We start from the raw sequence: 26,240 nt of genomic DNA, 5'->3' as shown, positions 1-26,240 counted from the left end.
CTGTTTCCTAGTGCTGTTTGACTGTTTGATTCATTTATGAGAAAGGATTAGTATTTACACTAAAGCATCCCCGTCTTGTCTCATGGGACTGATCATTACCAGAAACACATCTTCTGCAAAAAGTACTTAGTGGGCTGTGTAATCCCTGAAGGGCAAATTATATTTTGTTTCAGGTTGACATAGGGGTCGATTAGGAAGGTGGACGGACAAAGTCCTGTTGTAGGAAGGGACCATCCGCCACAGGGGCGGAGGTCCCTTGTGTCGAATTAGGATGCCCCTGCCACAGTGGCGGGTGCATCCCGCATTGTTAACATTGCGACGGGCGGTGCTGGAAGCACCGCCCGCCGCAATGCTGAAAATGCATGTTGTGCGTTTCAAAGCACAACATGACAGGCACCGCGCGGTGCCTGCCATGTTGTACTGTGAAAGGCAGGGGGGTACCATAGGTACCCCCCATGTGCACCCCCTCCCCCCCTTCACCCTGGGGGCCTGCAACGGGCCCCCAAAGCAAAGACCGTATGCCTTTCCACGGCGGCAATCGTAATATGGTTGGCGGTGTCTCGCAGACACCGCCACCATATGTAAGCACTTTTTCCGCTGGTCGCGAAGGCGACCGGCGGAAAAGCAGCGGACGGTCTTGCCGTCCGCCGCGGACCCCCCAGCCATCCTAATGTGGCGGGGGTCTTTTCTGTGAGGATGGTGGACGGATTATCCCCGGCGGGGGCAATCCGTCCGCCATCCTAATCGACCCCTAAGTCCTTAGTGCTAGAGGGGCAGAATATGAAATCATGTTGTTCCAGAATGCTCTAGAAAACATATCCTGGTGCCCAGTGTGGGGCATAGATTCAATCTAGATCTTTGAGCAGATTTGGATGCGACACTCAAAAGACCAAGAGGTCTATTAGAATGTCGGGGGGATCACCATTGCCAGCTTGGCGGTGGCGATCTACCCGACATTCTCCTCCTCCCGCATGCCATTTCCCTGTCATATTAGTATGGTGGGGGAAAGACCGCCCGCCAGTTTTCCGCCAGTCACACAGGTGACCGGGCGGAAAAGGGGCCTGATATGGTCGCGGTGTTTGCTAGACCCCGCTATCCATATCATGATAGCAGCGGGAGGCAGCGCTGCCACGGGGAGGCATTGCTGCCACGGAAAGGCATGCGGTTTCCTCTGTTGGGGGCCCATTGCGGGCCCCAGGACGTTGGTGGGGTGGGGGAGCCCATGGAGGGTCGCTATGGTACCCCCCTGCAAATGTGCACATGCCTTTTTTGTATTGCAGTGGATGCTGCTGACAGCACCGCCCGCCGCAATGCAAAACAATGCGGGATGCGCCCACCAGTTTGGCGGGCGCATCCTAATTGCCCATGCGGGACCGCCGCACCCTTAGCGGGCGGTCCCATTTCCCCTGGCGATGGCGGGTTGACCCCCAAGTATTACAGTTAGCAGTGACGCCTGTTGTAATATTGGGCACCTTCTTCAGCTAGAATAGGCGTTTCCTACTTCCTGTAGGTTTATAAGGTGCTTGACTTATAAAAAGTTATTCCCCATGTTTTTTTTTTATTTCTGAACCATGAACCGGGTGGAAGCCCGAATGCAATGGATGGAGATGGTTATGCAGTTGTAGATGTTTGGCCAATTGATGATTAATGTGTTTTTTAAGGATCTTTGTGCATATAGGTAGGAGAGGAAATGGGATGGAATTTAGCGGAATCAGAACCATCCAATCAAGTTTCTTTAGCAGTGGTACTACCATGGCATGAATCTAGGCCAGGAGAATCACACCTTCTAACATGGAGGAATTCAGCAGTATAACCAAAAGAGGAGCCAGAAAGGGGCTAGCAATTTTTAAAATTCCAGTTGGTGAAAGAGAAGAACCTGATTTAATTGTATCAAAATGGCAAAAAATTTGTTTCCCAATAGGATTAAAAACTGTTAATTCTCGTGCAAGGTTAGATCTCTACCCAGTAACCAGTTCCTCCTTTGTAGAGCTAATAAAAGAGGCTCAAATATTGTCAATTTTTCTAAAAAAAGAAGTCAGACAGTTCATAGCATTTTGTCTGAGAAAGGAAAGGAGATGAGAAGTATTGGCAGGACCTATGGGAGATTTCACTATTTGAAAGAGTTCTCTAGAAGAGTATTGAGATTTATCAATCTTATCAATGTCAGAAGCTGCCTGACCAGCTCGGCAAGCATTATGATAATCCTGAAAAGCTGTTTTAAACTTCTCTTTATCTTCCTGATTATACATCCTAAGCCTTATACACTCAAGGTGTGTGTAATTTTTCTTCAAAGCTAGAAGTGAATAATTAAATGAAGGGCAAGAGTGACACACTTTACGCATGGTGAAAAGAGTCATTGGCAGCAAAGTGTCAACTGTAGAACAGATCCACATTATCTTCCAGCGGGACTTGTAACTCAGGGATAATGTTCTGGAGGTGAGTGCAAAAAGCCATATAGTTAAGGTTTCCCCATAATCTAGCATGTGTAGAGGGCCTAAAGAGAGCCCTCTCCTCAAAAAATGAAGATAATGTAAAAGGAATGGCCAGATCTGACCAAGTCAAATGAATGCGAGAGTCTAACACGAGAAGAACAAATTGTGAATGTAGGATCAAGTATATGTTCAGTGATATGAGTAGGAATGTGAACTAATAATGCTATACATTTTCACGATGTTCAAAACTGTGTTACAAAGTGGGATAAACCCATTATGATCTTCATGAATCATCTGTGGCACCTGTGGCTGGTAAGGGAGTAATCTGTTCCCCAGTGCTTTGCATTCTATATTTACCATTGAGAGGGAGCAATATGAGCACATGTTTATGAGGTTTTTCCCTGGTTTGAGGAGCGAAACTCTCATGGGTTGGTTTGTTGTCAGTTGAAGTTGTCGTGTTACTCTAGTCACCTCATATAACATTGTTAGTTTTGGATCTAGGCGGGCTGCATATCCAGGAAAAAATTCAGCAAGCAAACTGTCAGAACCAGGTGTTTTCCCTGGTGTCAGATCTAGTAAGGCTTCCTTGAAGAGTTGTTAAAATTCCTCATTGTGTGCATTATATATGTTTGTATACAGATCTTTGAAGCATTCCAAAAAGGCTAAATTGATTTCTCCCTGTGTCTGACCTACGATACGTGTCTATTTCTAATGGTTGTAATGGGAGCCACATGGTGTTGGAGATTTATCACCAAAGCTAGATTCTTACTGGTTTTATCACCTTCATTAGGTTTCATCTGCTTTTCTCAGTTGGGAGTAGCTCTATTAGGGTCTGGTTGATAGGTCAAAGTTCCGATATATGGTAGTGATTTTGGTGCTGAAGAATTCCCAGAATATGTCACAGGGTCTTGAGAGAGAGTGATGATGATTGCGTGGACTGAGGGAAGGAGGTGGGGAGGTTGATGTCCTTGACAGTGGCAAAGATTTCATTATTGTTCGGGCAGGCCTCAATATGCCTGCAATGGCTGAGCGTTTGGTGTTTCGGACCATTTGATAGTAGCGTCTTAGTGTGGACTTGAAGGTGTCTTTGTTGTGGTTAGAGTGGTTTGCGCTCAAGTTGTTTGCAGTGGCACTTGGACAGTCTGAGCTTCTCCATATACCAGCTGGCCTGCAGGATGGATCTTCTCATGTTGTTTCATTTGAGTGGTGCTAGGGTGTTAGTACAATCTGTGATCCAGTTGTTCAAGTTTTTTATGTAGGTTGGCAGGTGGCTAATGTGTTTTGGTTGATTTGACCTGAGGATAGAAGTCTAATCATCTACCGTGATTTTTTTCCAATTTCTACTTGCGGGTTTGATGGCAGGTGCTCATTGGTGATGCAAGACTGGGATGTGCAAGCTGATAAGGTCTTGGTCTTTCCAGGTCAGGGGTTTGGGCTTTTCTACGGTGACATTGCTCAGGGTAGTGAAGATGGAGATGGTGACTTGCAGCATGGGTGGGTGTGGAGTCATGCTGGGTTCTTTATGAGAGCTGTCAAGTTTGGGTTGATGAGGTCTTTTATGTGGATGTTGTGATATCTGAGGAGCGGAGGCTCTGACCTCTGGAGTTCTGCAGGGTTCCATTTTGAGCCCCAATTATTTAACATCTTCATCCGCCCACTGACATACTTAATAGAGAGCTGTGGTCTTACTCTCTTCTCATATGCTGATGACACCCAGATCCTCTTTTTATTATCTTCGGCACAGAGCCACAAACCATCCTCATTGCACCTGGGCATGAGGAAAATTTCATCTAGAATGAAAAAAAACGTACTAAAACTGAACGGTGACTAGACTGAGGTCATGGTTCTTGGTAATGACACCTCCCTCTGGGGCCCGCATCATTTGTCAGAATTCTTAGGGACTCCACCAATTTCGTCTTCTAAGGTGAAAAATGTGGGCTTTCTTATCAATGAAAAACTCTTCATGAAGCAGCAGGTGGCTAAGGTAATTCCACCTGCTTTGCAGTCCTTAAATGGCTGAAAATAATCCTTTGGCTAATTCCCTCAGCAGTCCAAAGGACTGTAATCCAGTTTCTGGTTTTTATCCAGATTGGATTAGGGCAATGTTCTGAACCTAACTATGGACCAGACCTCTGTCCATCGCTTGCAAATTGTTCAAAATGCTGCTGCTACGCTGCTCATTCACTTATCCAAAAATGCTTCCGTCTCTCATCTGCTTCAGGAATTGCATTGGCTTAAGGTTTCCAAACGTATTGAGTTTAAAGCCTTGTGTTACATGTTCAAGGCCAAATTTGACCTGGCACGACGTTACATCCAGAAACTGGTAACTCCTTATGAGCCCCCTCTGTACTTGAGATCCATGAATCAAGATTTGTACCAAGGTCCCGTCTAACTCGCATGAAAGCCCACTCCTTTGCCTACCCAGGTCCTAAATTGTGGAATTCTCTGCCAGATGTTCTCAGAAACTGTAAGTCATTTCTCACCTTCTGCAAGAATTTGAAGACGTGGCTACTTTATGTCACTGTTTCGGGACATTCTCTCTGTGATTGCCTTGCGCCTGGAAAACCCTCGGAATTGCTGATGGCATTATAAGTTGCTAAAAAAAATAAAATAAAGTAGACATGCATCTACGGCACTGCTCCTGAGGCGGAAGCCGGGAGGGGCGAGTTGCACATATTGTGATTTTAAAATTGATACTTTGCCACTATCTTGGTTACTTTGTTTTAACTGGCATTGCATCTTTGCCTTTCTTTTCACTCTCTCCTGAGGCGTAAGCCGGGAGACGATACCTCGCGCTATCTCTGCTTATCCCTGCCTTTCTTCTCACTCTCTCCTGAGGGGGAAGCCGGGAGATGACAGCTTGCGCTCTATTTTAAAACTGTATTTCATTCCCGCATTGTAAACTCCTACCTTGCCACTTCTCATTTTTGCGCCACATCTTGGACACCCTCTGCTGCTTTTTTACCTGCGTTGCCCCTTCTCAGCCGACCAGGAGCTGAGGGGCATTGTGGGACTAGGAGGCTGAGTGCAATTGGAGCGGCCATCTTAGGAGAGGCAGGCTCGCTGGTCGGCGGACTATACGTGCTGACTCACGGTCGGGCGCTATAAATCAATACGGGGATGGCTCCCCGCAGAGGACGTGCCTCCCCCGCGCTGAAGGAGCACCTAAGGAAAGCCTGTCTGCGCCCGTCAGCGTCCCGGAGGCGCTGGTGGTGGAGGGGGGGGCGTTTTATCACGCAATTCCTCAGGTAATACACTGAGGTATGGTTCAGTACAACTTAAGAGTTTAAGGGGTAACAGCAAGGGTTGCGATTTGGCTTTGCTCCACTGTGCTAAGGACAACTTCTGCTGCCCCAGATGCGGTTGGAAATTGAATAAGAGCGGTATTAAGAAGTCCCCCCGGATATCGGAGAACGATTGTGCTCAGATGCCGGATAAAGGGTCTCGGAAAAAAAACTTTACCTGTGCACTCCTTAATACTCGGTCTTTGAGCAAACATGCTCTGGACCTTTTTAACCTATTATTAGAGTGCAAGCCTGCATGTCTTTTTTAACTGAAACCTGGTTAGGGGAGTCCTAAGGGCCGGATATTGTCAATGCCCTCCCCCCAATTACTTCATGATAAGAAAGGACCGTGGAACTGGCAAGGGAGGTGGGGTTGCTTTGGTGATTGATAGACGCTTTGAATGCTTCATTGTCCCGCCGGAAGAAATTCACGGGGCAGAGGCGCTGATCTTTTGTCTGACACTTTCTCCCTATCAATCCTGCGCTGGATTGCTGGTCTATAGAACCCCTGGCCCAATTGGCTCCTTTCATGAGCAGCTCCACACAGTGATTTCTGCTCTGAGTATGAAATTTAAACATTTCCTACTGCTAGGAGATTTTAACATCCACATGGATCAGTCAGACGCTGTGGACACCATTAAGATTCTGGATACCACCAAACCATTGGGCTTAATACCCTATCTGACGACACCTACTCATAATAAAGGCCACACGCTGGATCAAATATTCTCTTCCATCCCTATTGAAGTGGCTGTACCTGAACCAGCGTTGTGGTCCGATCACTATCTGGTGAATTTTGACATCTTGGATACCTTCGGGTTTACAATAAGGTGTCCTGGCCGCCAACCCTTGCCCCCTCGTGCTTTTCATCGGGCATCTGTGGACACGATAGCACAGTACATGTCGGCACACGCTTGTTTGTTTACGGGCCACTTTGAGGAAGATTTTGAGGTCTTTCAAACTTGGTTTGCCAAGTGCCTTGATGAAGTAGTGCCGCCTCTGGTAGGTCGCAAAACTTCCACCCGGGCCACGGCCCCCTGGTTCACGCAGGCACTTAATATCAGTCGCAGGCACTGTAAGAAGGCCGAAAGAGCATGGCGACTGAATTATGATGAACCACCGAAAAATGCCTATAAGCTGTTTGTTAAGTCCTATCATAAAGAAATCTACCTGGAAAAGAAATCCTATTTTGCCAGGAGAATTGATGCGGCCACGAACGCCAGTAAGGAAATTTTCACGATAGTGAAGGATTTTACATCGCCAGCCTCCATTACACCTAGGTGTTCTTTTTCGAAAAAGTGGGTCGTTCAATTGGCAAGCTTTTTTGCTAGCAAAATACAAAACATCCAGGCGTCCTTCTTGCCCGTTACTCCGGTGATGGCGCCTTGTCCAGTGCTTTTTCCTCTTCTGTCCACCACGGGGCGGCCAACCCTGTCTAAATTTCCTACTCTCGGACCGGAAGCATCGTTGGAGCTCTTATCCAAATTAAAATCAGGCTCCCCGCAGGACCCTTGTCCCGCAAAGTTTCTGGCCAAAATAGCACACATCATCAATCCTTTAATTAATCCTATTTTGAACCAGTCCCTCGAGATGGGTGTGGTGCCGCAGGCCTGGAAACAGGCTCTTGTTCTGCCCCTTACAAAAAGCCTACTCTTGACTCTGATATCCACGCCAACTATAGGCCTATTTCTTTGCTCCTGGCTTTGGCAAAGGTTGTGGAAAAGCACGCGCAGTCCGTTCTTTCAGATTTTCTGGAGACTCATGAGGTCCTCCACCCCACCCAGTCGAGGTTTCGTGCAAATATGAGCACAGAAACAGCACTGCTGGAGGTGTCAGAGGCCATCAGAGAGGTCCAGGATGTCGGAGGTAAAGCACTACTGGTGATGCTGGATCTCTCGGCGGCTTTTGACACCGTCCTCCACAACCGTCTCCTCTCTAGACTCTCTGAGATTGGTGTGGAAGGGCCGGTGTTCAAATGGTTTAAGTCTTTTCTTTCTAACCGCCAACAGACAATCTGGGCGCCTCCGTTCTCAGCTGTAGTGCCGCCATTGGAGGTGGGAGTCCCTCAGGGGTCCATCTTAAGTCCCACGCTTTTTAACATTTATATGTCCCCTTTGGTGGCGCTCGCTGAGTCTTATGGTGCCCAGATTGTCTCATATGCCGATGACACTCAGCTTCTTTTTACGTGTGAGAAGAATATGGACTTCAATGGAGAGCGCATTAAGAGCTGCCTTGGAGCCGTCTTTGCCTGGTTCCAAAACCAGCTGAAGTGTAACTTGGACAAATCCGAGGTCCTCTTTTTTGGTTGTCCTCCAGATTCTAGCTGGAAGTCCTGGTGGCCGGCGGCTATGTTTCCACCGTCCGCTGACACGGCGGTTGCTAAGAATCTTGGTGTGAAGATGGACAATTGTCTCAATTTTAAACCTCAAATTCAGAGACTGGTTGGTCAGTACTTTGGCCTTTTAAACATGCTTAGAAAATTTCTGCCACTTCTATCCCTTGCGCACAGAAGGACTACGGTCCAAGCCTTGATAGGCTCACGGTTGGACTATGCAAACGTGTTATACCTTGGCCTCCCTGAGTACCTCCTGTCGCGTTTACAGGTGGTGCAGAACTTGGCAGTGAGAGCAATCTTTGGCCTCAGCCAGAGAGCCTGCACAACTGAACTTTTGAAATCGCTTCATTGGTTGCCTATACGGAAACGTATTGCTTTCAAGGCACTTACCATAGCTTTCAAGGCTTGCATGGCTCGGGAGCCTATTACCTTAGGAACAGAATTGGCTCGCACCAGCCGTCCAGAGCTTTGCGCTCTGCGTCACTGTCACTGGCTATGGTACCGACTATTAAGCGGGCTCACATTGGGGGTCGCTCTTTCAGATATCTGGTGCCCCGATCTTGGAATGCACTACCTTTGTGTCTAAGGAGGACTGAGAACTTGCTATCATTCAGAAAGGATCTCAAAACGTGGTTGTTCGGCCAATAATTCCACCTCCTTTCCTTGTTCTGTGCCTTTGTCAGGTCTGAAAGCGCCGGGACACTCTGTTTGAGTAGCTGAGCGCTCTATAAAACACCGGATAACATAACATAACATAACATAGGTGCTGACATTGAGGATGAGGGGAGTGATGAAGTCTATCACATTATTGGGGAAGTTGGTGGGGGTGCAGAAAAGTGAGAAACAACAGCAACGGAAAAGGGCACGTGTTTGAGAGCAAAGTGGCACCAAAACAGGTGGGGGAAAAAGAAGACAGATCAGGGGCAAAAGTGGCACAGAAAGAGGCAAAAGAAACAAAAGTGGCATAAAAAGGAATCTGACAGAATATCGTCGTTGGAAATATCGACATCAAAAATATCGGAGGAAGAATATCGACATCAAAAATATCGAAGTCCTATATACATTAAGGTAAGTGCAAAAATACAGAGAAAAATACAGTTCTAAAAAATATCAGGTTTTTTCATGTTTAAAAATATAAAGTTGAATAAATAATACATATAAATAACATAAACATACTTAAAAATGTATTTAACATGATAAATAATACATAGAATATAAAGCATAAATAAACATATATATATAGTATAATATAATATATACTAGTTACAATTAATTACTCTAATAACTTATCAATTGTTAAAAAACATTTTATAAATTATAAATTATAAATACATACATACACCTACAACAATAATATAAATAAAAATATCAAAACTATATACAACAAAGTTAAAAAAAAAATTAAAAAAATTACACACTAAATTAACAAAAAACAATAAACATTGTATAAGCGTAGGGGTTAAAGTTACTATTCCAACTCTAGAGGGTGTAACAGTTGGGAAAGTGTTGGATAGCGTAAGGGTTAAAATTACTATTCTAACTCCAGAAGGTGCATCAGTAGAGAAAGTGTTGGATAGCGTAGGGGTTAAAATTACTATTCTTACTCCAGAGGGTGCAACAGTAGGGAAAGTGTTGGATAGCATAGGGGTAAAAATAACTATTCCAAATCCAGAGGGTGCAACAGTAGGGAAAGTGTTGGATAGCGTAGGGGTTAAAATTACTATTCTAACTCCATAGGGTGTAACAGTAGGAAAAGTGTTGGATAGCCTAGGGGTAAAAATTACTATTCCAACTCCAGAGGGTGCATCAGTAGAGAAAGTGTTGGATAGCAAAGGGATCAAAACAATATACTAATAATTAAAATTATATTTTTTCTGTAAAAAATAACAATTTAATTATTATTTACAACAAATTAATTAACAATACCAAGAAATAATTAAAACAAATAATTACCAATTAATAATTAATCAACAATTAAAATAAATATAATTAAATAACCATTATTAAAAATATCTTAACAAATAAAAATAAAATAAATAATAAAAAATATAAATAGTAAAAAACAATAATTATTAAAAAAAGTTTAGCAATTAATAATTAATTGACAATAATGTATTGATTAACACAAATCCATTTTAAAAAAGAAAATGTAATTACCAATTAATAACTAATTACCAATTCATAAAAGAATAAAATAATTATTAAACATTTATTACCAATTAATAATTGATTAACAATAATGTAATATTAAATACTCAACACTAATTTTCGTTTTTACTTAATTATTACCCTATAACCTCACAACACAACACACATCATTAATATATTAATACACTTTATATAATTACCATTTAATAATTAATCAAGCTTAATTACCAATTTAAAAAAATAATTACCAATAAAAAAATAATTACCAATTTAAAAAAATGAATTACCAATTAATAATTAATTAAAAATTAAATAATTAGCAATACCAATAAATAAAAATAAATCATTACATGATTACAGTTAAATTACTTCCCACCCAATGCCCCTATAAACCCACAACCCGCTACAGAACTTAAATGCAAAAATTAATTAAAATGAATTTATAAATCTTAAAAATGTATAATTAATTTAGTATAAATAAATTACTTCCCACCCTATTCCCCTATAAACCCACAACCCCCTCCAGTACTAATACACAAAATTGACTTAAATAAACATTATTAACCTATAAAAATAGTATACATATAATTTAAAACAAGTAGAATACTTAACAAAAAACATATAACACATACAAATCAAAACCAACTTTATTCGGTTTTCCATAATTGCAGAAATACCATAAAAGTTCAGACATAAAAACAAAGCAGATTTATACAGTTATATCAATTAAAACAAAATAAATCATTAAAACAATATTCATATGAATCTCTATTCTCATATTGTCAATTCATTAGATTATAACCACATCATACATTCGCTACAGTGGGTCAAAAGGCACCTATTACACAGCAAATTTAAGTTGCTTATATCAGAGATTTAGACAGTGGCGTACACAAAATTTCAGAAAGCAGGCCACCGATTTTGCAATCACTTCATTTTCAAGGTATTGAAGCGCCAAAATATGCTGGTCGACATTGACGCAAGCCCCAGATTTTCAATATTGGGAGTAACCAGCGGGATCGTGGGGTTACATAAAATTTACAAAAGAGAGTAGTATGTATAGTCGATTGTGGGGAGACAGAGTCACAGGGACATGGGATTGTTCTTGAGGACCAGTCATTATGGGTAGGGAAAGAAACCATTAAATGAAACATGTTAAATCTAAAGCGTGTCAGCAACAGTTTTACGAATTGGGTTAGGCTGTACATCAAATAAGGTTCGATGGAAAACACAGTCTGAGCTAGTAAGGCCTGCTGGGCAGAGGGCTTCCCTATCTCTTTTAACAGGCGTGTTTGACCCAGATGCGCCAAACAGGCTTTTTTTAAACCTGCCTTTGAAATCGCAGCGATTGTTGACGGCTCAGCAAAATATTTTTCAAAGCCTAAGTCAGTCAGTAAGGCTTTGACGTATACTAACCATTTTATTTTTCTACAATGATCAAGTGACTGAATATCGTATATTATTGATCTTGTTAGATGACATTGTTCTGTAACCCAGATTCGGCGCCACAACATGACAGGTTGAATTCTTATGGTGTCAGTTATATAGTCCATGCCTAGTTCTAAATGGCAGGCATATGTGGAAGAACTCTTTGGTGTACCCAGTAGGTATCTTGCAAAGGAATTTTCAATTATTTGCAATTCTTCCACATTCGCTGACCCCCATATCCCAGCTCCGTAAATGGCAGTGCTAACACATTTTGCATTGTATATTTTTAACAGTTCTGATGACGGTTTCTGGCCCAATTTTTGAGCAAACAATTTTAATGCCGTTGTTGCTCTTAGGAAAGCTAGTTTCCGTGCATCTATCGCTGGCTTCCATCTAAATTTGTCATCAATTACAATTCCCAAATATGGGTATGTTACAGTCCTGTCCAGTGCCTCACCCTTTACATACAAACTTCTTATCTTTCTAGTTTTCTTGCCTGTGTGCATGGTGTATGTTTTTTTTACATTAAGTGATAGATTTAGGCTTGTCATAAAATCACAGTATTTGTCTAATGCTCTTTGCAGCTCCACAGGAGTTCTTGCTAGTAAAACCGCGTCGTCGGCATACAACAAAGCTGGTATCTGCCGACGACCAATTGAAGGAATATCCTTACTTCCTAATAGCATGGCGGTCTCTAGCCCATTAGTGTACAGTGTGAATAAAAAGGGGGCCAGGACACAGCCCTGTCTGACCCCTTTTTCCACTTTAAAACTTTCCGTGAGCTGTCCTTTTGTCCCAAATCTAACTCTTCCGGTTGTTCCGGTATATAGTTCCCGTAAAAAGTCCACAATTGGAGGAGCGACACCCATATTTAAAATGATTTTCCACAGCCTCGAGTGTACAACACAATCGAATGCTGAGGATAAATCGACATAGACCATGTGCAACGTTGTCCCCTTAGCCTCCACATATTTTCCTGCCAATAGAGACAGGTTTAATGCCTGGTCCACTGTACCTAATCCCTCACGAAACCCATATTGTATTGCCGAAATGATGTTATGTGTTGTTGTCCAGTCCTGGAGTCGCTCGAGAAGAATTCGTCCTGCTATCTTCCCGAGCGAGTCCAGGAGTGATATCGGTCTATAACAAGATGGACTATTTCGGTCCCCTTTTTTGAATATAGGGACCAATATTGAGGTTTTCCAGGTGTCTATTAGGCCCTCTTCTATGGTGGCGTTTAAGACATTAGTCAAAAGTGGGGACCAGAGATCTGCTAGATGTTTAAAGATATCGACTGGCACCCCGTCTGGACCCGGGGCTTTACCTACTTTTGAAGATTTAAGTGCCTTTTGTACCTCGTCATGCGAGAAATGCAGTTGTATTGGAAAAGCAACCTCGATTGGGTGGTCTGTATGTTCTGTTCCCGGTATATTTGCTTCACTAAAAATTTTTGAGAAATAACTCACCCATTCGCTATCACTGATAGCAACATCAATGGACGGTAAGTCCACTGTGCCTGTTAAAAAAGGGGATCTAACTATTTGCCAAAAAGTGGCACTATCTTTTAATTCCGAACTTTTGGTTAAGCGCTCCCATAGATCAGCTTTAATCTCTTGTTTTCTGGTTCTCAAAGCTACGGCGTATTCTTTTCTTAGTCTGATGATTTCCCCTCTATCTCTTTTATCCTTACTTAAGGCTATCTTTAGCTTCGTATGAGCTTTTGTACAGGCTGGACTAAACCAGCCTTTTTCAGCCTGACTCTTATTTTGTTTACATGTTCTGGTGAGTTCTTTTTTTATATTACGGGAGATGGTATTAAAGCTGACCAGAACCTCACTGGGTGTTATACTTGAGTCTAGGCAGTTAATTATATCAATTTGATTTTGTTTGACTATTTTTGCTGTTATAGCTCCTTTGTCAATGTTTCCCCATTTTAATGTGTACCCATTCAAGGATCCTAGTTCGAGCCCTTGCTGGTCCAACATACTCATTAGGTGAGGCTTCTTATGAGTATTTTGTTCGCGTAGAGCGACAGTAATTGGGAAATGGTCACTTAGTGGATTTTTAATCACTTCGAATAGTTCTATGTTAGGGCCTTTACATGTTGAGATCAGAACATAGTCTATCAGGCTCGTAAGGCCTCTGCTATTAAATGTTGGAGAAAAGGGTACTGGGGAGGGCTTTATCTCATTGGCAAAGCCCAATTCTAGTTCTGCCATAATCTCATTCATTTTCTCGCCCTCAGCTGAGTGTAAAAAGTGTGTTATTCCATTGTCACCATTCCCTTCAATACCGCATCTATCGGCAGGGCTTTAAGTGGGCCGGGTCTCAAGGGGTCTGAGCACCGGCAGTTTTTTTAAGGGGACCTCGAAACGGGTCTCTATCGGGCTCTGCTTTGAGCCCTGGCACAGGTGGTCTGGTTTTTTTCCCCCGACTGCAGTGACAGCAGTTTGCTGTCACTGCAGTCCGGAAAAAAGTGCCAGGGCGGAAAACAGGACGATAGAGACCCGTTTCGAGACAGCAGGCACATCGATGTGCTCTGCCCTCACTGCTCTCTTCTCACTTGAAGAAGTTACGGCATGACGTCATGGCAGCTGAGAGTTGTAGGGGAAAGGAAATCCTTTAAAGAGTCATTTTCTTTCTGGATTTTCCTTCTCTTTCTGTAACTCAGGAGCAGCAACATTGTGGTGGGGTCACCAGGGCTTTAAGTGGAAGCTTTTTCAATATTATATGTAACAAGGCAAGCCACAGTTGCAGCTTATTTATCTTATGCAACTAATAACCATTGACAAAGCCAATAGTCCTGCCTAATTGTAGGTATGATGTTACTTGTTGTATCACATATCTGGATGCAATGACAGAAACGCAAGTCGGGCTGCACACTATGCTAAACCCAGATTTTTAGCGTAAGATTTGTAAAGCCACGCCACTAATTACACTGGCCGCGCCCCTTTGAGAGACCCCTCAGTATTTTCATCCCACTTAAAGCCCTGTCTATCGGTATTTGTGATTCTACACAGATGGAGGTTGAAATCTCTGCCCCATACTATAGTACTGGACTTCTTTACATGTCGTGCTCGCAGGTCTTGAAGGGCTAGGGGAATCTCTGAGAGGAGATTAGTCAGGTCCTCTGTATTCAGATTATTACTTACATTTACAATAATATATATATATATTGTTTGGTTCTCTTTAAGACAATTATCTGATAATTGTCTTCCAGTTTTAGGGGGAGAATATCCTCATTACGTAAAGTATTTGCTATATATGTAATTAAACCGCCCTTACTTCTACCAGAAGATGATTTTTTTGCTGCAGAGAAGAAGGTTCTGTACCCTGTTATATGTATGGGATCATTGGCCCAAGTTTCCTGGAGACAGATGATATTGCTCAGGTTGATCTGGGACAAAAAATTAGGGTTAGTTAGTTTCATAGACAAGCCAGCTATATTCCAGTACATGAAATTAAGTTGCAAGGTAGCTAAATTTGAATTAGTGGATGTTAAGTTAACAGTAGTGCTGAAAATAGGACTGAAAGTAGGGTTGGCTGATGATAAATTAGCCGTATCCTCCGACCTACATTCTGAAAAGATATTTAAAATATGGCTATCAGGAGTAAATGTTACATTTTTATCCTCAGTAACTATTGTTTTGCATACTTGCAATGCACCCCTATTTACAGTATATCCATCTGTTTCTTTGAGCTGTTCATAAATCAGTCAGTCGTTAAAATCCAGACCGGACAATGCACTGAATCTGTTATGAGTAGGAATGCTGTATGGATTTCCCGGGGCAGTTGCAACTTGGCGCCAGCGGGCATCTCTGTGCTCATAGTGTGGCGTTGCAGACAGGTACGGGTGGGTGGTCAAATGTGAGTGAGTTTGACCTTGGTACCATTGTACTGGGCCAATAGGATCAAAAAATTTCGGGTTTTGATGGAGGAAAGGCGTATTACTTTCAGATGTGAAATGTTGATCATAAATGGAAGTGAGCTGATTATTTACCGTAAATGGTTGGGTAGTTATTAAGTGCCTATAGAAATACCCCAGGGGAAGAAGAGTAGTATTGAATTCCCAGGTAGAGGGGGAAGGGGCCCTGGCCAAAGTCTTTTCGGCCCATATCGTTTTTTTAAAGGTGACGATTACGCAGTCCCCCTCAAATTTTTTCTTTAGAGGGCCTATCCATCCAACTCTCTGGGTATGTGTGATTTCTCCGGAACATTCTATGGGGTAATTACAATTAGTTATCAGCCAATGTAGTGTCTTGTTTTTTAAGGAGGAAGAAGTCTCATCTTGGTCATTCCTGAGTTTCGGGACGTTTGCCAAAACCAGGACATAAGCCCCGCACTCAGGTGGCAAATTAATGCGTGAGGGTATTTGCCTTGAGGTGTAAGAAAGATCATGAGAGATCCGAGGCCTTTGGACGGTCGAAAAAGTTTCACTAAATTGGTTATGTGTTTTTCTGGCACTATGAGATGTTGTACGCAGCTTCTCAACCTGGATATTTGTGACTTGAGTATTTGTATAATTTCTAGGAATCGGACTACTGAGAGGTGCAAGTTTATTTGTAGCGGTTTCTTTACTTAATGGTAAAATAGATTTTGTTTTTGTCACAGGGTCAAGTACTGGAGGATTGTTGGGTGTGGGTAATGTAATCTTACTGGTGCTTGTCTTTGAACTAATGATTTTTGTTGTAGGGGCACTATTGGCTTTTTTGTTACAGACTATGAGTTCTTCTAGCTGTTTCTCAATACGGGCAAGCCTAGATTCAATTGGCGATATAAAGATGCTCAAAAGGTCCCCAAATCTTTCCACTAATTGATCGCTATCTATGGGCTTATCCGTACACGCAGATGGAATCTCATGAACGTTTTTACTTAGTGCCTCTTTAGGTATACTTGGTCCATTAGCGTTTAAATGCTTATTTGTACCTTTCTTCTGTTGGGCTTTTGGCAAATTGCGTTTTCTGATAGCAGGGGGGATAGACTGGATTGGGTGTTTTATTTGCTTTCTAATGGCACCTTCTTGCCTATCTGTGGGTTGTTTCTCGTTATTCACAGCTACAATCTCTGGTGTAAAGTCTATATTTAGGTCCGGTGTTCTCTCTAGTTCACTACTTGTATCAGGATCTGAATCAATTAGAGGATTCGTAGCCGATAAATTAACCTCGTTAGGTATGGTGTGAAGGTCAGGTCGAATTTCATGAATAGAAGCTACATGCAAATTAGTATCTGAGTTTCTTGACCTTATTGGGGTTGTAGCTAACATAATGGACCCGAGGGAAGAGCGTTTCGCATTTTCCAAGTCTTGCGAAACCCTACGCTCAAGGAGCGAAATACTGAGATCAATAGCATCATTGGTCCTTTTAATAAAATGATCTATTGGTCCAATGACGGACATTGCCCCAGCCACTGTCTTACTTCTACTACTTCTGGTAGACATGTTACAGATGTTTCTCAAATGTCTTACTTTAACACAGCTATTATAACACACCACACACCCCCAAACGATATAACATAGATCTGGTAAGCCAGAGGCGAACAATATAAAACGAGAGTCTTATAGGCAATGTCAAAGTCTTACGTGGTCCGGGGGTAATGTTGTTAGTGATGGGGACCCAACCCGACCTCCTCGACCTCTGAGGGCCTCAGAGGGCCCGCCCTTTGCCCGGGCTTAGCCCCGTGCTAAGTCCCGCGCGCGTCCCGCGATGCGCGTTGAAGATGTCCTTAAAGTAAATGTAGGGGGCGGGGCACTCCCGGGAAGAGGCTGCAGTTGTTCTCAGGAATGCTGGTCCTCGCAGTCCCGGGGTCCGCAGTGAGTCCTCGTTGTCAGGTTCCTCCACAGTTAGTCCCCTCGGTGGCAGTCCCAGCAAGTAAAGCGAAAAGGGAGTCAATATGCGCCAGGAGAAAAGCAAAACTTTACAGTCCTGCTGCGAGCGGCTCCCGCGAAGCGGGGGCCGCGAGCAGTTAAGAAGTGCTTAAAGGGGGCGGGGCACTCCCGGGAAGAGGCAGCAGCTGCAGTTGTTCTCAGGAATTCTGGTCCTCGCAGTCCCGGGGTCCGCAGTGAGTCCTCGTTGTCAGGTTCCTCCACAGTTAGTCCCCTCGGTGGCAGTCCCAGCAAGTAAAGCGAAAAGGGAGTCAATATGCGCCAGGAGAAAAGCAAAACTTTACAGTCCTGCTGCGAGCGGCACCCCTGCTGCGAGCGGCATATAACACATACATATTCAATACATAATAAAATACATAACAATAATATAAATATTGATATTAGTAACATCAAGTTTAGTAACATCGATATATTTGATATCGATATTACTAACTTCGATATTACTTACATCGATATAAAAAAAATCGATATTACTTACCGTAGGGTCGATATTCTGTCCAACGATATTCTTGACCTCGATATTCTTTACCTTCGATATTTCCAACTCGATATTTCTGTAGGTCGATATTTAGGATCCGATATTTAGACTGTGCACCCATAAAAAGACATAAAGAAATAGAAAAAGAGGCAACAAGAAAGAGAAACAAAAAAAGGCAAAAAGAAAGAAAAAAGTGGCAGCAAAAAGAAAGTGAAATGGCAGGGGTAGCACAAAAAGCAGCAAAGAGAAAGAAAAATAAGAGAGAAAAAAGTGGAAGCACAAAGAAGCAAAAAGAATGATACAAAAAAGAGGGAGAGAGACAGAGAGAGAGAGAGAGTGGCTGCGGCAAGTGGTTCAGGGTGAGTGCCTTGATCCCAGGAGCAACAGTAGCAGTCCAGAAGGGTCTTGTGTGGTCCGAGGACTGCAACAGGTGGGTGGGTAAGAACAAAGCATACAAGTATCTCTAGTCTCACCACGCATAGCAGGCTGACAGACCTCTCAACATTTAAAAAAAAACTCCAGGTAGAATGTTCCATAGTGGACTGTACAGGGGGGCAGGGGAAGATAAGGTAAGTCACAACATACCTCCTTCTCTAGGGAAACAATTGGAAACATAAGGATATACCATAGTTACATTATATATTTTAAGATTAAAATATGGAAACAGTTTAAGCGACCAATGTTACTTCATAGCTTATAACAATATCACATGTAGATAAGCACGGTGTTATATTTATCCAATTTGTTGAACAGAACATACAAGAGATCTGGGGTTAAGATAATAATTCATTTGTAGTTCTTAAACCAACTAGGAGGTTTAGTAACTCTTTTACTCTTTCTAATGTTTGTCAAGGTAGCATCGTTTAGCTGTAAAAAAATTTTATGGTCGATCATGCGTTTGTTAAGCGCTACTACTCACTCATGAGGGTCTCATGGCGCTGGGGGAGGGAGGTTTCGCAGTTTCCAGTCCATCAAGGAGGGGGTCTGTGGAAGAGCCAGGTTTTGAGGTTTCTTGTGAAGATGGGGAGAGATATCTGTCTGAGGTGGAGAGGTAGGGCATTCCAGGCTCTGGCCGCAAGGAAGGAGAAGGAGCGGCCACCTGATTTGATCTTTCTGGTGCGGTGGACCACGGCATAGGAGAGCTGGGCTGATCGTAGGGTCCTTTGGGGTGCATGGAATTTGAGTCGGCTGTTCAGATATGCTGGTCCGGTGTCATGGAGGGCCTTGTGAGCGTGGGTGAGCATCTTGAAGGTGACTCTAGCTTTGATGGGAAGCCAATGTAGTGTACGCATGTGTTGGGAGATGGAAAATATCAGGGCAAGGTGCTATCCAATCCATGCTCCACATTTTACCATTCTCCCATACTACAGTGTTCTGCTTAATTTTACAAAGTCTAGAAGGTTGAGAGAATTTAAGTGAATGGATTTCTACTCTTGGAGGGAATTTTCACTACTACCCATTGGCCTATTTCTCAAATTTGTTTTTTAACCCTCATTTCCTGCAATGCCAGATGTTGAACTCAGTGGGAATGGACAGTTTTGGCCATAGTCTTCTTATCCACAAATACACCATTCAACCAATTGAGTTTGAGTTTGCATCCTGGTTTACTTCCCTTCATGGCTGTGAAAGGAGATGTTCCAGTGATAGAATTAGGGGAAATGTGGTACCGTCAAAGCATGTCTCTGGGTCTTTATGAGTATGTTTCCTTGTAGTGTGGGTTAATTGGATGGATTCTTTCATCATTTTGTTTTTTCTCTCAACCGAACCAATGACTTTAGGGCAGCAAAGTGGTGTTTTTATGTGAGTGATGGGTTGACTCTTCAGGAAGGTACGCATTGCGAATTGTACTCCAATAATCCCATACCATTGCACTGGAAATACTTTCTTGTGCAAAGGTGTCAGTTAGGAATTCTACTAATGATTCAGAATCAGTGTTATTGGTGAATTTGATAGTGACCCAATATGAGTGGTAAACAACAAGAACAAATATGAATTTGTGAGAAGTTCCTGAAAACTTGATGGGACCTATTATGTCTATCCCCAACTAGTCCCATGTGGTAGATGGAACATCAGTGGGAGCTAGAGGAGCTTACCATATTACTTTGATTTTGTCACTTCTACTACATTGGGGCTGATTCTGATTCGGGAAAGAAAACCGTCCGCCGAATTGTATTCGTAGCCGTTTCCGTACGAATTGTACAAATCCGTACAAATCGCGTAGTACGATCAGTTTCCTAAAAATACGTCAGAATCCTTGCGCACCGTACGAAAATGATGCGATAATCTGTACAACACGTACTCGGGAAATAACCCTACAATTCATAAACATGCTGTACGACCCGACAAGTACGATCCAGACCGGGGACTGAGAACGGGATTCATATGGGAAAACGTTGTCGCGTATGAACTGCGATTTGTATGGAAAACATCACATATGAGCGAGCGGCACAATCAAATACGATTCGAACCCCCCCTGAACGAAGCGCCCGCGAACCCCTTATAAACGTCGCGTATGAGCGAGCCACAAAATCAAATACGATTCGAACCCTTTGAACGAAGCGCACGCGAACCCCGTATAAACGTCACGTATGAGCGAGCCACACAAACAAAAACGATTCGAACCCCCCCTGAACGAAGCACACGCGAACACCGGAAATACGTCGTGTATGAGCGAGCCACAAAAGCAAATACAAATCGAACCCCCCCTGAACGAAGCCCACGCGAACCCCGGAGAAACGTCGCGTATGAGCGAGCCACAAAAGCAAATACGAATCGAACCCCCCCAGAACGAAGCGCACGCGAACCCATTAAAACAGCACAAGGAGGGTGCAAACGACTCCACAAACCACAAAACATATCTCCTGTGTACAAACCATTGGAAATGAATGTCCTGGCCAGATCTAAACAGGCAAACAGAGGGCATAACTCAGATCCACCCATTATAACACACCCACCAAAATTTCAAACTAAGCCCCACCCACAAATGGACCAATAAAAAGGGCCCACACACACAAACCATGATCCTTTGCAGCACACCCATTTAGCCACAGAGACAGACAACACACAAACAACTGCACGCATCCACCTTCACACATACTCCCCAATCACATACAGACCCACCCCACCCCATTCACATTCATACCCACACACCCACATCCATACACACCCTCACCCCCCATCACAATCACCCCACACCATGTCCGCACAGAAGAATCCAAAGTTCACAAAGGAGGAGATGGAGATCCTTGTAGATGAAGTCATCAGAGTCGAGCCACAGCTGTTTGGTGCATTGGTCAAACAGACCAGCATAGCGGAGAAAACACGCATGTGGGAGAGGATCGTCAATAAGGTGAATGCTGTTGCAGCCATCAGACGCACCACGAGGGATTGCCAGGCCAGGTGGTACGATCTGCGGAGGATGGTCAAGCGGAAGATGGACGAGGACTACGCCCAGAGCCAGCACACTGGAGGTGGTGGTCCCCGCAGACCAGTACAGTACCATCCCTGGGAGGAGAAGGTCATGGCCCTGCTACCACCGGTGGGAGTACATGGCATTGAAAGAGTCATAGAAGCCTGGTGAGTAAGCATGGGCGCAAAATCCGTTCCGCTCGCGGATTTTGCGGATTTTCGGCAAATCCGCGATCCGCGAATTCCCGCGAATTTGCCGAAAATCCGCGAATTCGCGAGCAGAACAGATCCGGGGGGCAAAAGTTCAAGCTTCAAGCTTGTAACTATTTTAGAACGGCGCCGGCAAGCTGCCAGCACCATTCTAAAATAGTTACTAAGTTAGCTTCAACAGGAAGCACTAATAGATAAAATGCAGGTGCTCGAGCACCTGCTTTATTTTATCTATTAGTGCTTCCTGATGAAGCTAACTTAGTAACTATTTTAGAATGGCGCTGGCAGCTTGCCGGCGCCATTCTAAAATAAAACAGGAGTGGGGCAGTAGGCAGAAGGTCACAGAGTGGGGCAGAGGGCAAAAGGGCACAGCAACGAGTGGGGCAGAGGGCAGAATGGCACAAAAACGAGTGGGGCAAGGGGCACAAAGGCACAACAATGGGTGGGGCAAAGGGCAGAATGGCACAAAAACGAGTGGGGCAAGGGGCAGAATGGCACAACAACGAGTGTGGCAGAGGGCAGAATGGCACAAAAACGAGTGGGGCAAGGGGCACAAGGGCACAACAACGAGTGGGGCAGAGGGCAGAATGGCACAAAAACGAGTGGGGCAAGGGGCACAAGAGCACAACAACGATTGGGGCAGAGGGCAGAATTGCACAAAAACGAGTGGGGCAAGGGGCACAAGGGCACAACAACGAGTGGGGCAGAGGGCAGAATGGCACAAAAACGAGTGGGGCAAGGGGCACAAGGGCACAACAACGAGTGGGGCAGAGGGCAGAATGGCACAAAAACGAGTGGGGCAAGGGGCACAAGGGCACAACAACGATTGGGGCAGAGGGCAGAGTGGCACAAAAACGAGTGGGGCAGAGGGCAGAATGGCACAAAAACGAGGGGCAAGGGGCACAAGGGCACAACAACGATTGGGGCAGAGGGCAGAATCGCACAAAAACGAGTGGGGCAAGGGGCACAAGGGCACAACAACGAGTGGGGCAGAGGGCAGAATGGCACAAAAACGAGTGGGGCAAGGGGCACAAGGGCACAACAACGATTGGGGCAGAGGGCAGAATGGCACAAAAATGAGTGGGGCAAGGGGCACAAGGGCACAACAACAAGTGGGGCAGAGGGCAGAATGGCACAAAAACGAGTGGGGCAAGGGGCACAAGGGCACAACAACGATTGGGGCAGAGGGCAGAATGGCACAAAAATGAGTGGGGCAAGGGGCACAAAGGCACAACAATGGGTAGGGCAAAGGGCAGAATGGCACAAAAACGAGTGGGGCAAGGGGCAGAATGGCACAACAACGAGTGTGGCAGAGGGCAGAATGGCACAAAAACGAGTGGGGCAAGGGGCACAAGGGCACAACAACGAGGGGGGCAGAGGGCAGAATGGCACAAAAACGAGTGGGGCAAGGGGCACAAGGGCACAACAACGAGTGGGGCAGAGGGCAGAATGGCACAAAAACGAGTGGGGCAAGGGGCACAAGGGCACAACAACGATTGGGGCAGAGGGCAGAATCGCACAAAAACGAGTGGGGCAAGGGGCACAAGGGCACAACAACGATTGGGGCAGAGGGCAGAATCGCACAAAAACGAGTGGGGCAAGGGGCACAAGGGCACAACAACGTGTGGGGCAGAGGGCAGAATGGCACAAAAATGAGTGGGGCAAGGGGCGCACGGGCACAACAACGATTGGGGCAGAGGGCAGAATGGCACAAAAATGAGTGGGGCAAGGGGCACAAGGGCACAACAACGAGTGGGGCAGAGGGCAGAATGGCACAAAAACGAGTGGGGCAAGGGGCACACCTCGCCATTATCGCCGAGGGGGCATCATCCTGCTACTCTTCATCTTTTTAATCCAGACTTACAACAGTCTATTTTAACAACGAGAACGACGCTGTGACGGGCATATTCCGACCGCAGACGTATATCGCTCATTAATACTGTTGGGACATCAAAAACAGTTTAAACCAGCTCCACGCGTAACTGCAGATTCGACAGTTGACGTTTTGGGACTATACATCTCGTTGCGAATTGTATTCTACACGCTACCGACTTCATTGATCCAGAGAAAAAAGAAAGAAAGTCGTATATATGTGCAGATATCACATTAGATGGTTTTAAGAATTTTTTCCATCACCGACCGTGACTTGTGAGTGAAAACATCCTTCATACCTGCAGATTTATCCTATACAGGGTAATGTTTACCGAGTGATGTTGGTTATTTATAAATGAAGATATCATCTGCCTTGACATCCAGTCTAGAATATTACCAACTGGGACTCCTGAGGAAGGCGTTTTCTGCCAAAACGCGCGTCGAGTTTTTATTTATTCCTATACTCTAGGCACCATTTACAATTTAGAATGTACTTTTTAGTGAATTATGTATAATTCTCATGTATTTTATATGCTTTTGTATTAAATGTGGGTGTTTTGATTGTATAAATTATGATATATGTTTGATCTTATCATATAATCTGATTTATGTTCAGGTTTTTTATGATTTTTAATATGTTAATTAAAAACATGGTTTTTATATAATTTCTATTCTTGAATGTTCCTTTCACGACTGGGTCAGATTATTTGTTTGCCTATTCATTAGATGGCCTAGGATATTTTGCTCACATACCTTGTTTACCCTGCCCTAGGAGTCTGTTGTATACTACTACCCAGGGGGTCCTTGAATTTCTCAACTGATATGCAGGGCAGTGCCAGTTATATTAAGTATGCCCCCCATGTCAATGACTCTGGAGCACATATCAATCAGACCCCACAACATACCCATCCACAAATGAACATTGAGGACAATCCAAAGCATGGACAACTACCTGGTGGAACATTGCCAACTACCATGTGTATAAGAAATGGATGTTGCATTACATGGCATTAACATTGTCTGTGTCTCACACCCACAGGGCAACGTGCGGAATCGAACCCCAACGATGGGAAGACGGTTCACAGTCCCAGGCTCCGCAGGACCCTCATCCCACCGACAGCGACGCCTCTCACCACTCCATGGATGACCCCGACCGACCTGGCACCTCTGGTGCCCCAAACCGTGCAGCATCTGGATCAGGCACACCTGCGCCAACTGCCACCACCATTCCTGCCGCATCCCAGCAGACAGGTCGGAGCCCTGGCCATACTCAAGAACTGAGCTAGTCTGACAATGAGGGACAAGGTTCGACGGGCACCCAGGAGGGGGCAGACAACACCACCACTGCCGTCACTCAGGGGTCCCGTCGAGCCGATGTGCCCATAACGGCAGGCCAGGCTCGTGTGGGCAGGGGTGGCGGGAGTGGCAGCAGGTGGAGGCGAGAAACTGACCAGACAGCTGCAGGTCCCGGTATGTCTGAGCTCCGCAACATCATGGAGGCATACCAGCGGGATACCAGGGAGTTCAGCCACGTAGTGGGGGCCCTCACAGAGATAAAAAACCTGCAGGCCGAGCAACACGCCAGTCAACAACAACACCAAGGATGGATGGAGGCAAGACTGGCTGAGCTCCTGGCGGTGCAAAGAGACATTAGCCATTCACTCCGTTGGATTGCCTACAACATGCAGCACCCTCCCTGTGTCACCAGGCAAGACACTTCAAGGCAAAGACAGCCAGCAGGCACAGGGATGGAGGAGGAGGAGGAATTGTCAGACAGAGCGTCCCGTGCATTGTCAAGGTCTGCACATGAGGGTCCCCCAAGGAAGGTGGGTCATCCTCGGAAGACACACTGAGCGGCAGCGGGCCATGTGCATCTCCCAGAACACCTGGTCTGGCACCTGGAGTCTGTTTGCAACAACATCACCTCATTGACTGTCCTACTCTCCCACATGGATTTGCTGGTTGCAGTCTGACCAATGATGGCAAGCACTGTGGTCTTGACTCTGGTGACTCAAACTGCAAGGCATCACATCTCCCTTTGTGAACTTTGGATTCCCCCCTTTTTGTACAGCACCCATCACTAACTCAAGTTTCCCGCACAAGAACGATAAATAAAAACAACCAACACTACTGAAATTGATGTTGCAGTCATTTACCATCATTCTACAACATACGTGTGGGGATATGTCAAAGTATGCCACAGTGTGGAACAAACTCAACCCATCCATACACTGGGATCTGAGTCCGGTCGAGGACACACATAGGTCACAATGTATCATCAAATACATGCATGGAGCGCTATACTCACCTGTGATGGTTTCAATCTGCTTAGGTGGGAGGGGTCTGCCATACTGCTCAGACAGACAGTTTTGGAAGAGTGTAATGAAGGTGTAGAGATCATGGGTCATGTGGAGGTGCCCAGGGAGGGAGTACCAGGTCTGTTTGGTGAGGTGGGAGAACTATCTTCCGCATGCAGTTGTACTGTGGATGTGAAGAATGGTGCACAGGGCAAGGTTGGCTGGACGGAGTTGGTGCAATGAGGTGTTGGATGGGAGACGTCCATGTTCGTCTCTGGGGATGGGGTTGTGTAGTGCCTCCTGAGTGTGGCTGAGGAGTATGAAGGTGATCCTGCTGTTGAGAGTGAGCCTATTGTAGGTATCTCAGGTGGACGGTCATGTGGTTGTGGCAGGGGATGTTGAGGATGAGGTGTGCTGATGCACACTGTATGTGAACAAGTCCTCCTGGAGTCTGGCTGTTGTTCCTG

Source organism: Lissotriton helveticus, chromosome 5_1, assembly GCF_964261635.1.
Source record: "Lissotriton helveticus chromosome 5_1, aLisHel1.1, whole genome shotgun sequence".
Classification (NCBI taxonomy): Eukaryota; Metazoa; Chordata; class Amphibia; order Caudata; family Salamandridae; genus Lissotriton; species Lissotriton helveticus.
Note: the sequence above shows the minus strand (reverse complement) of the source record.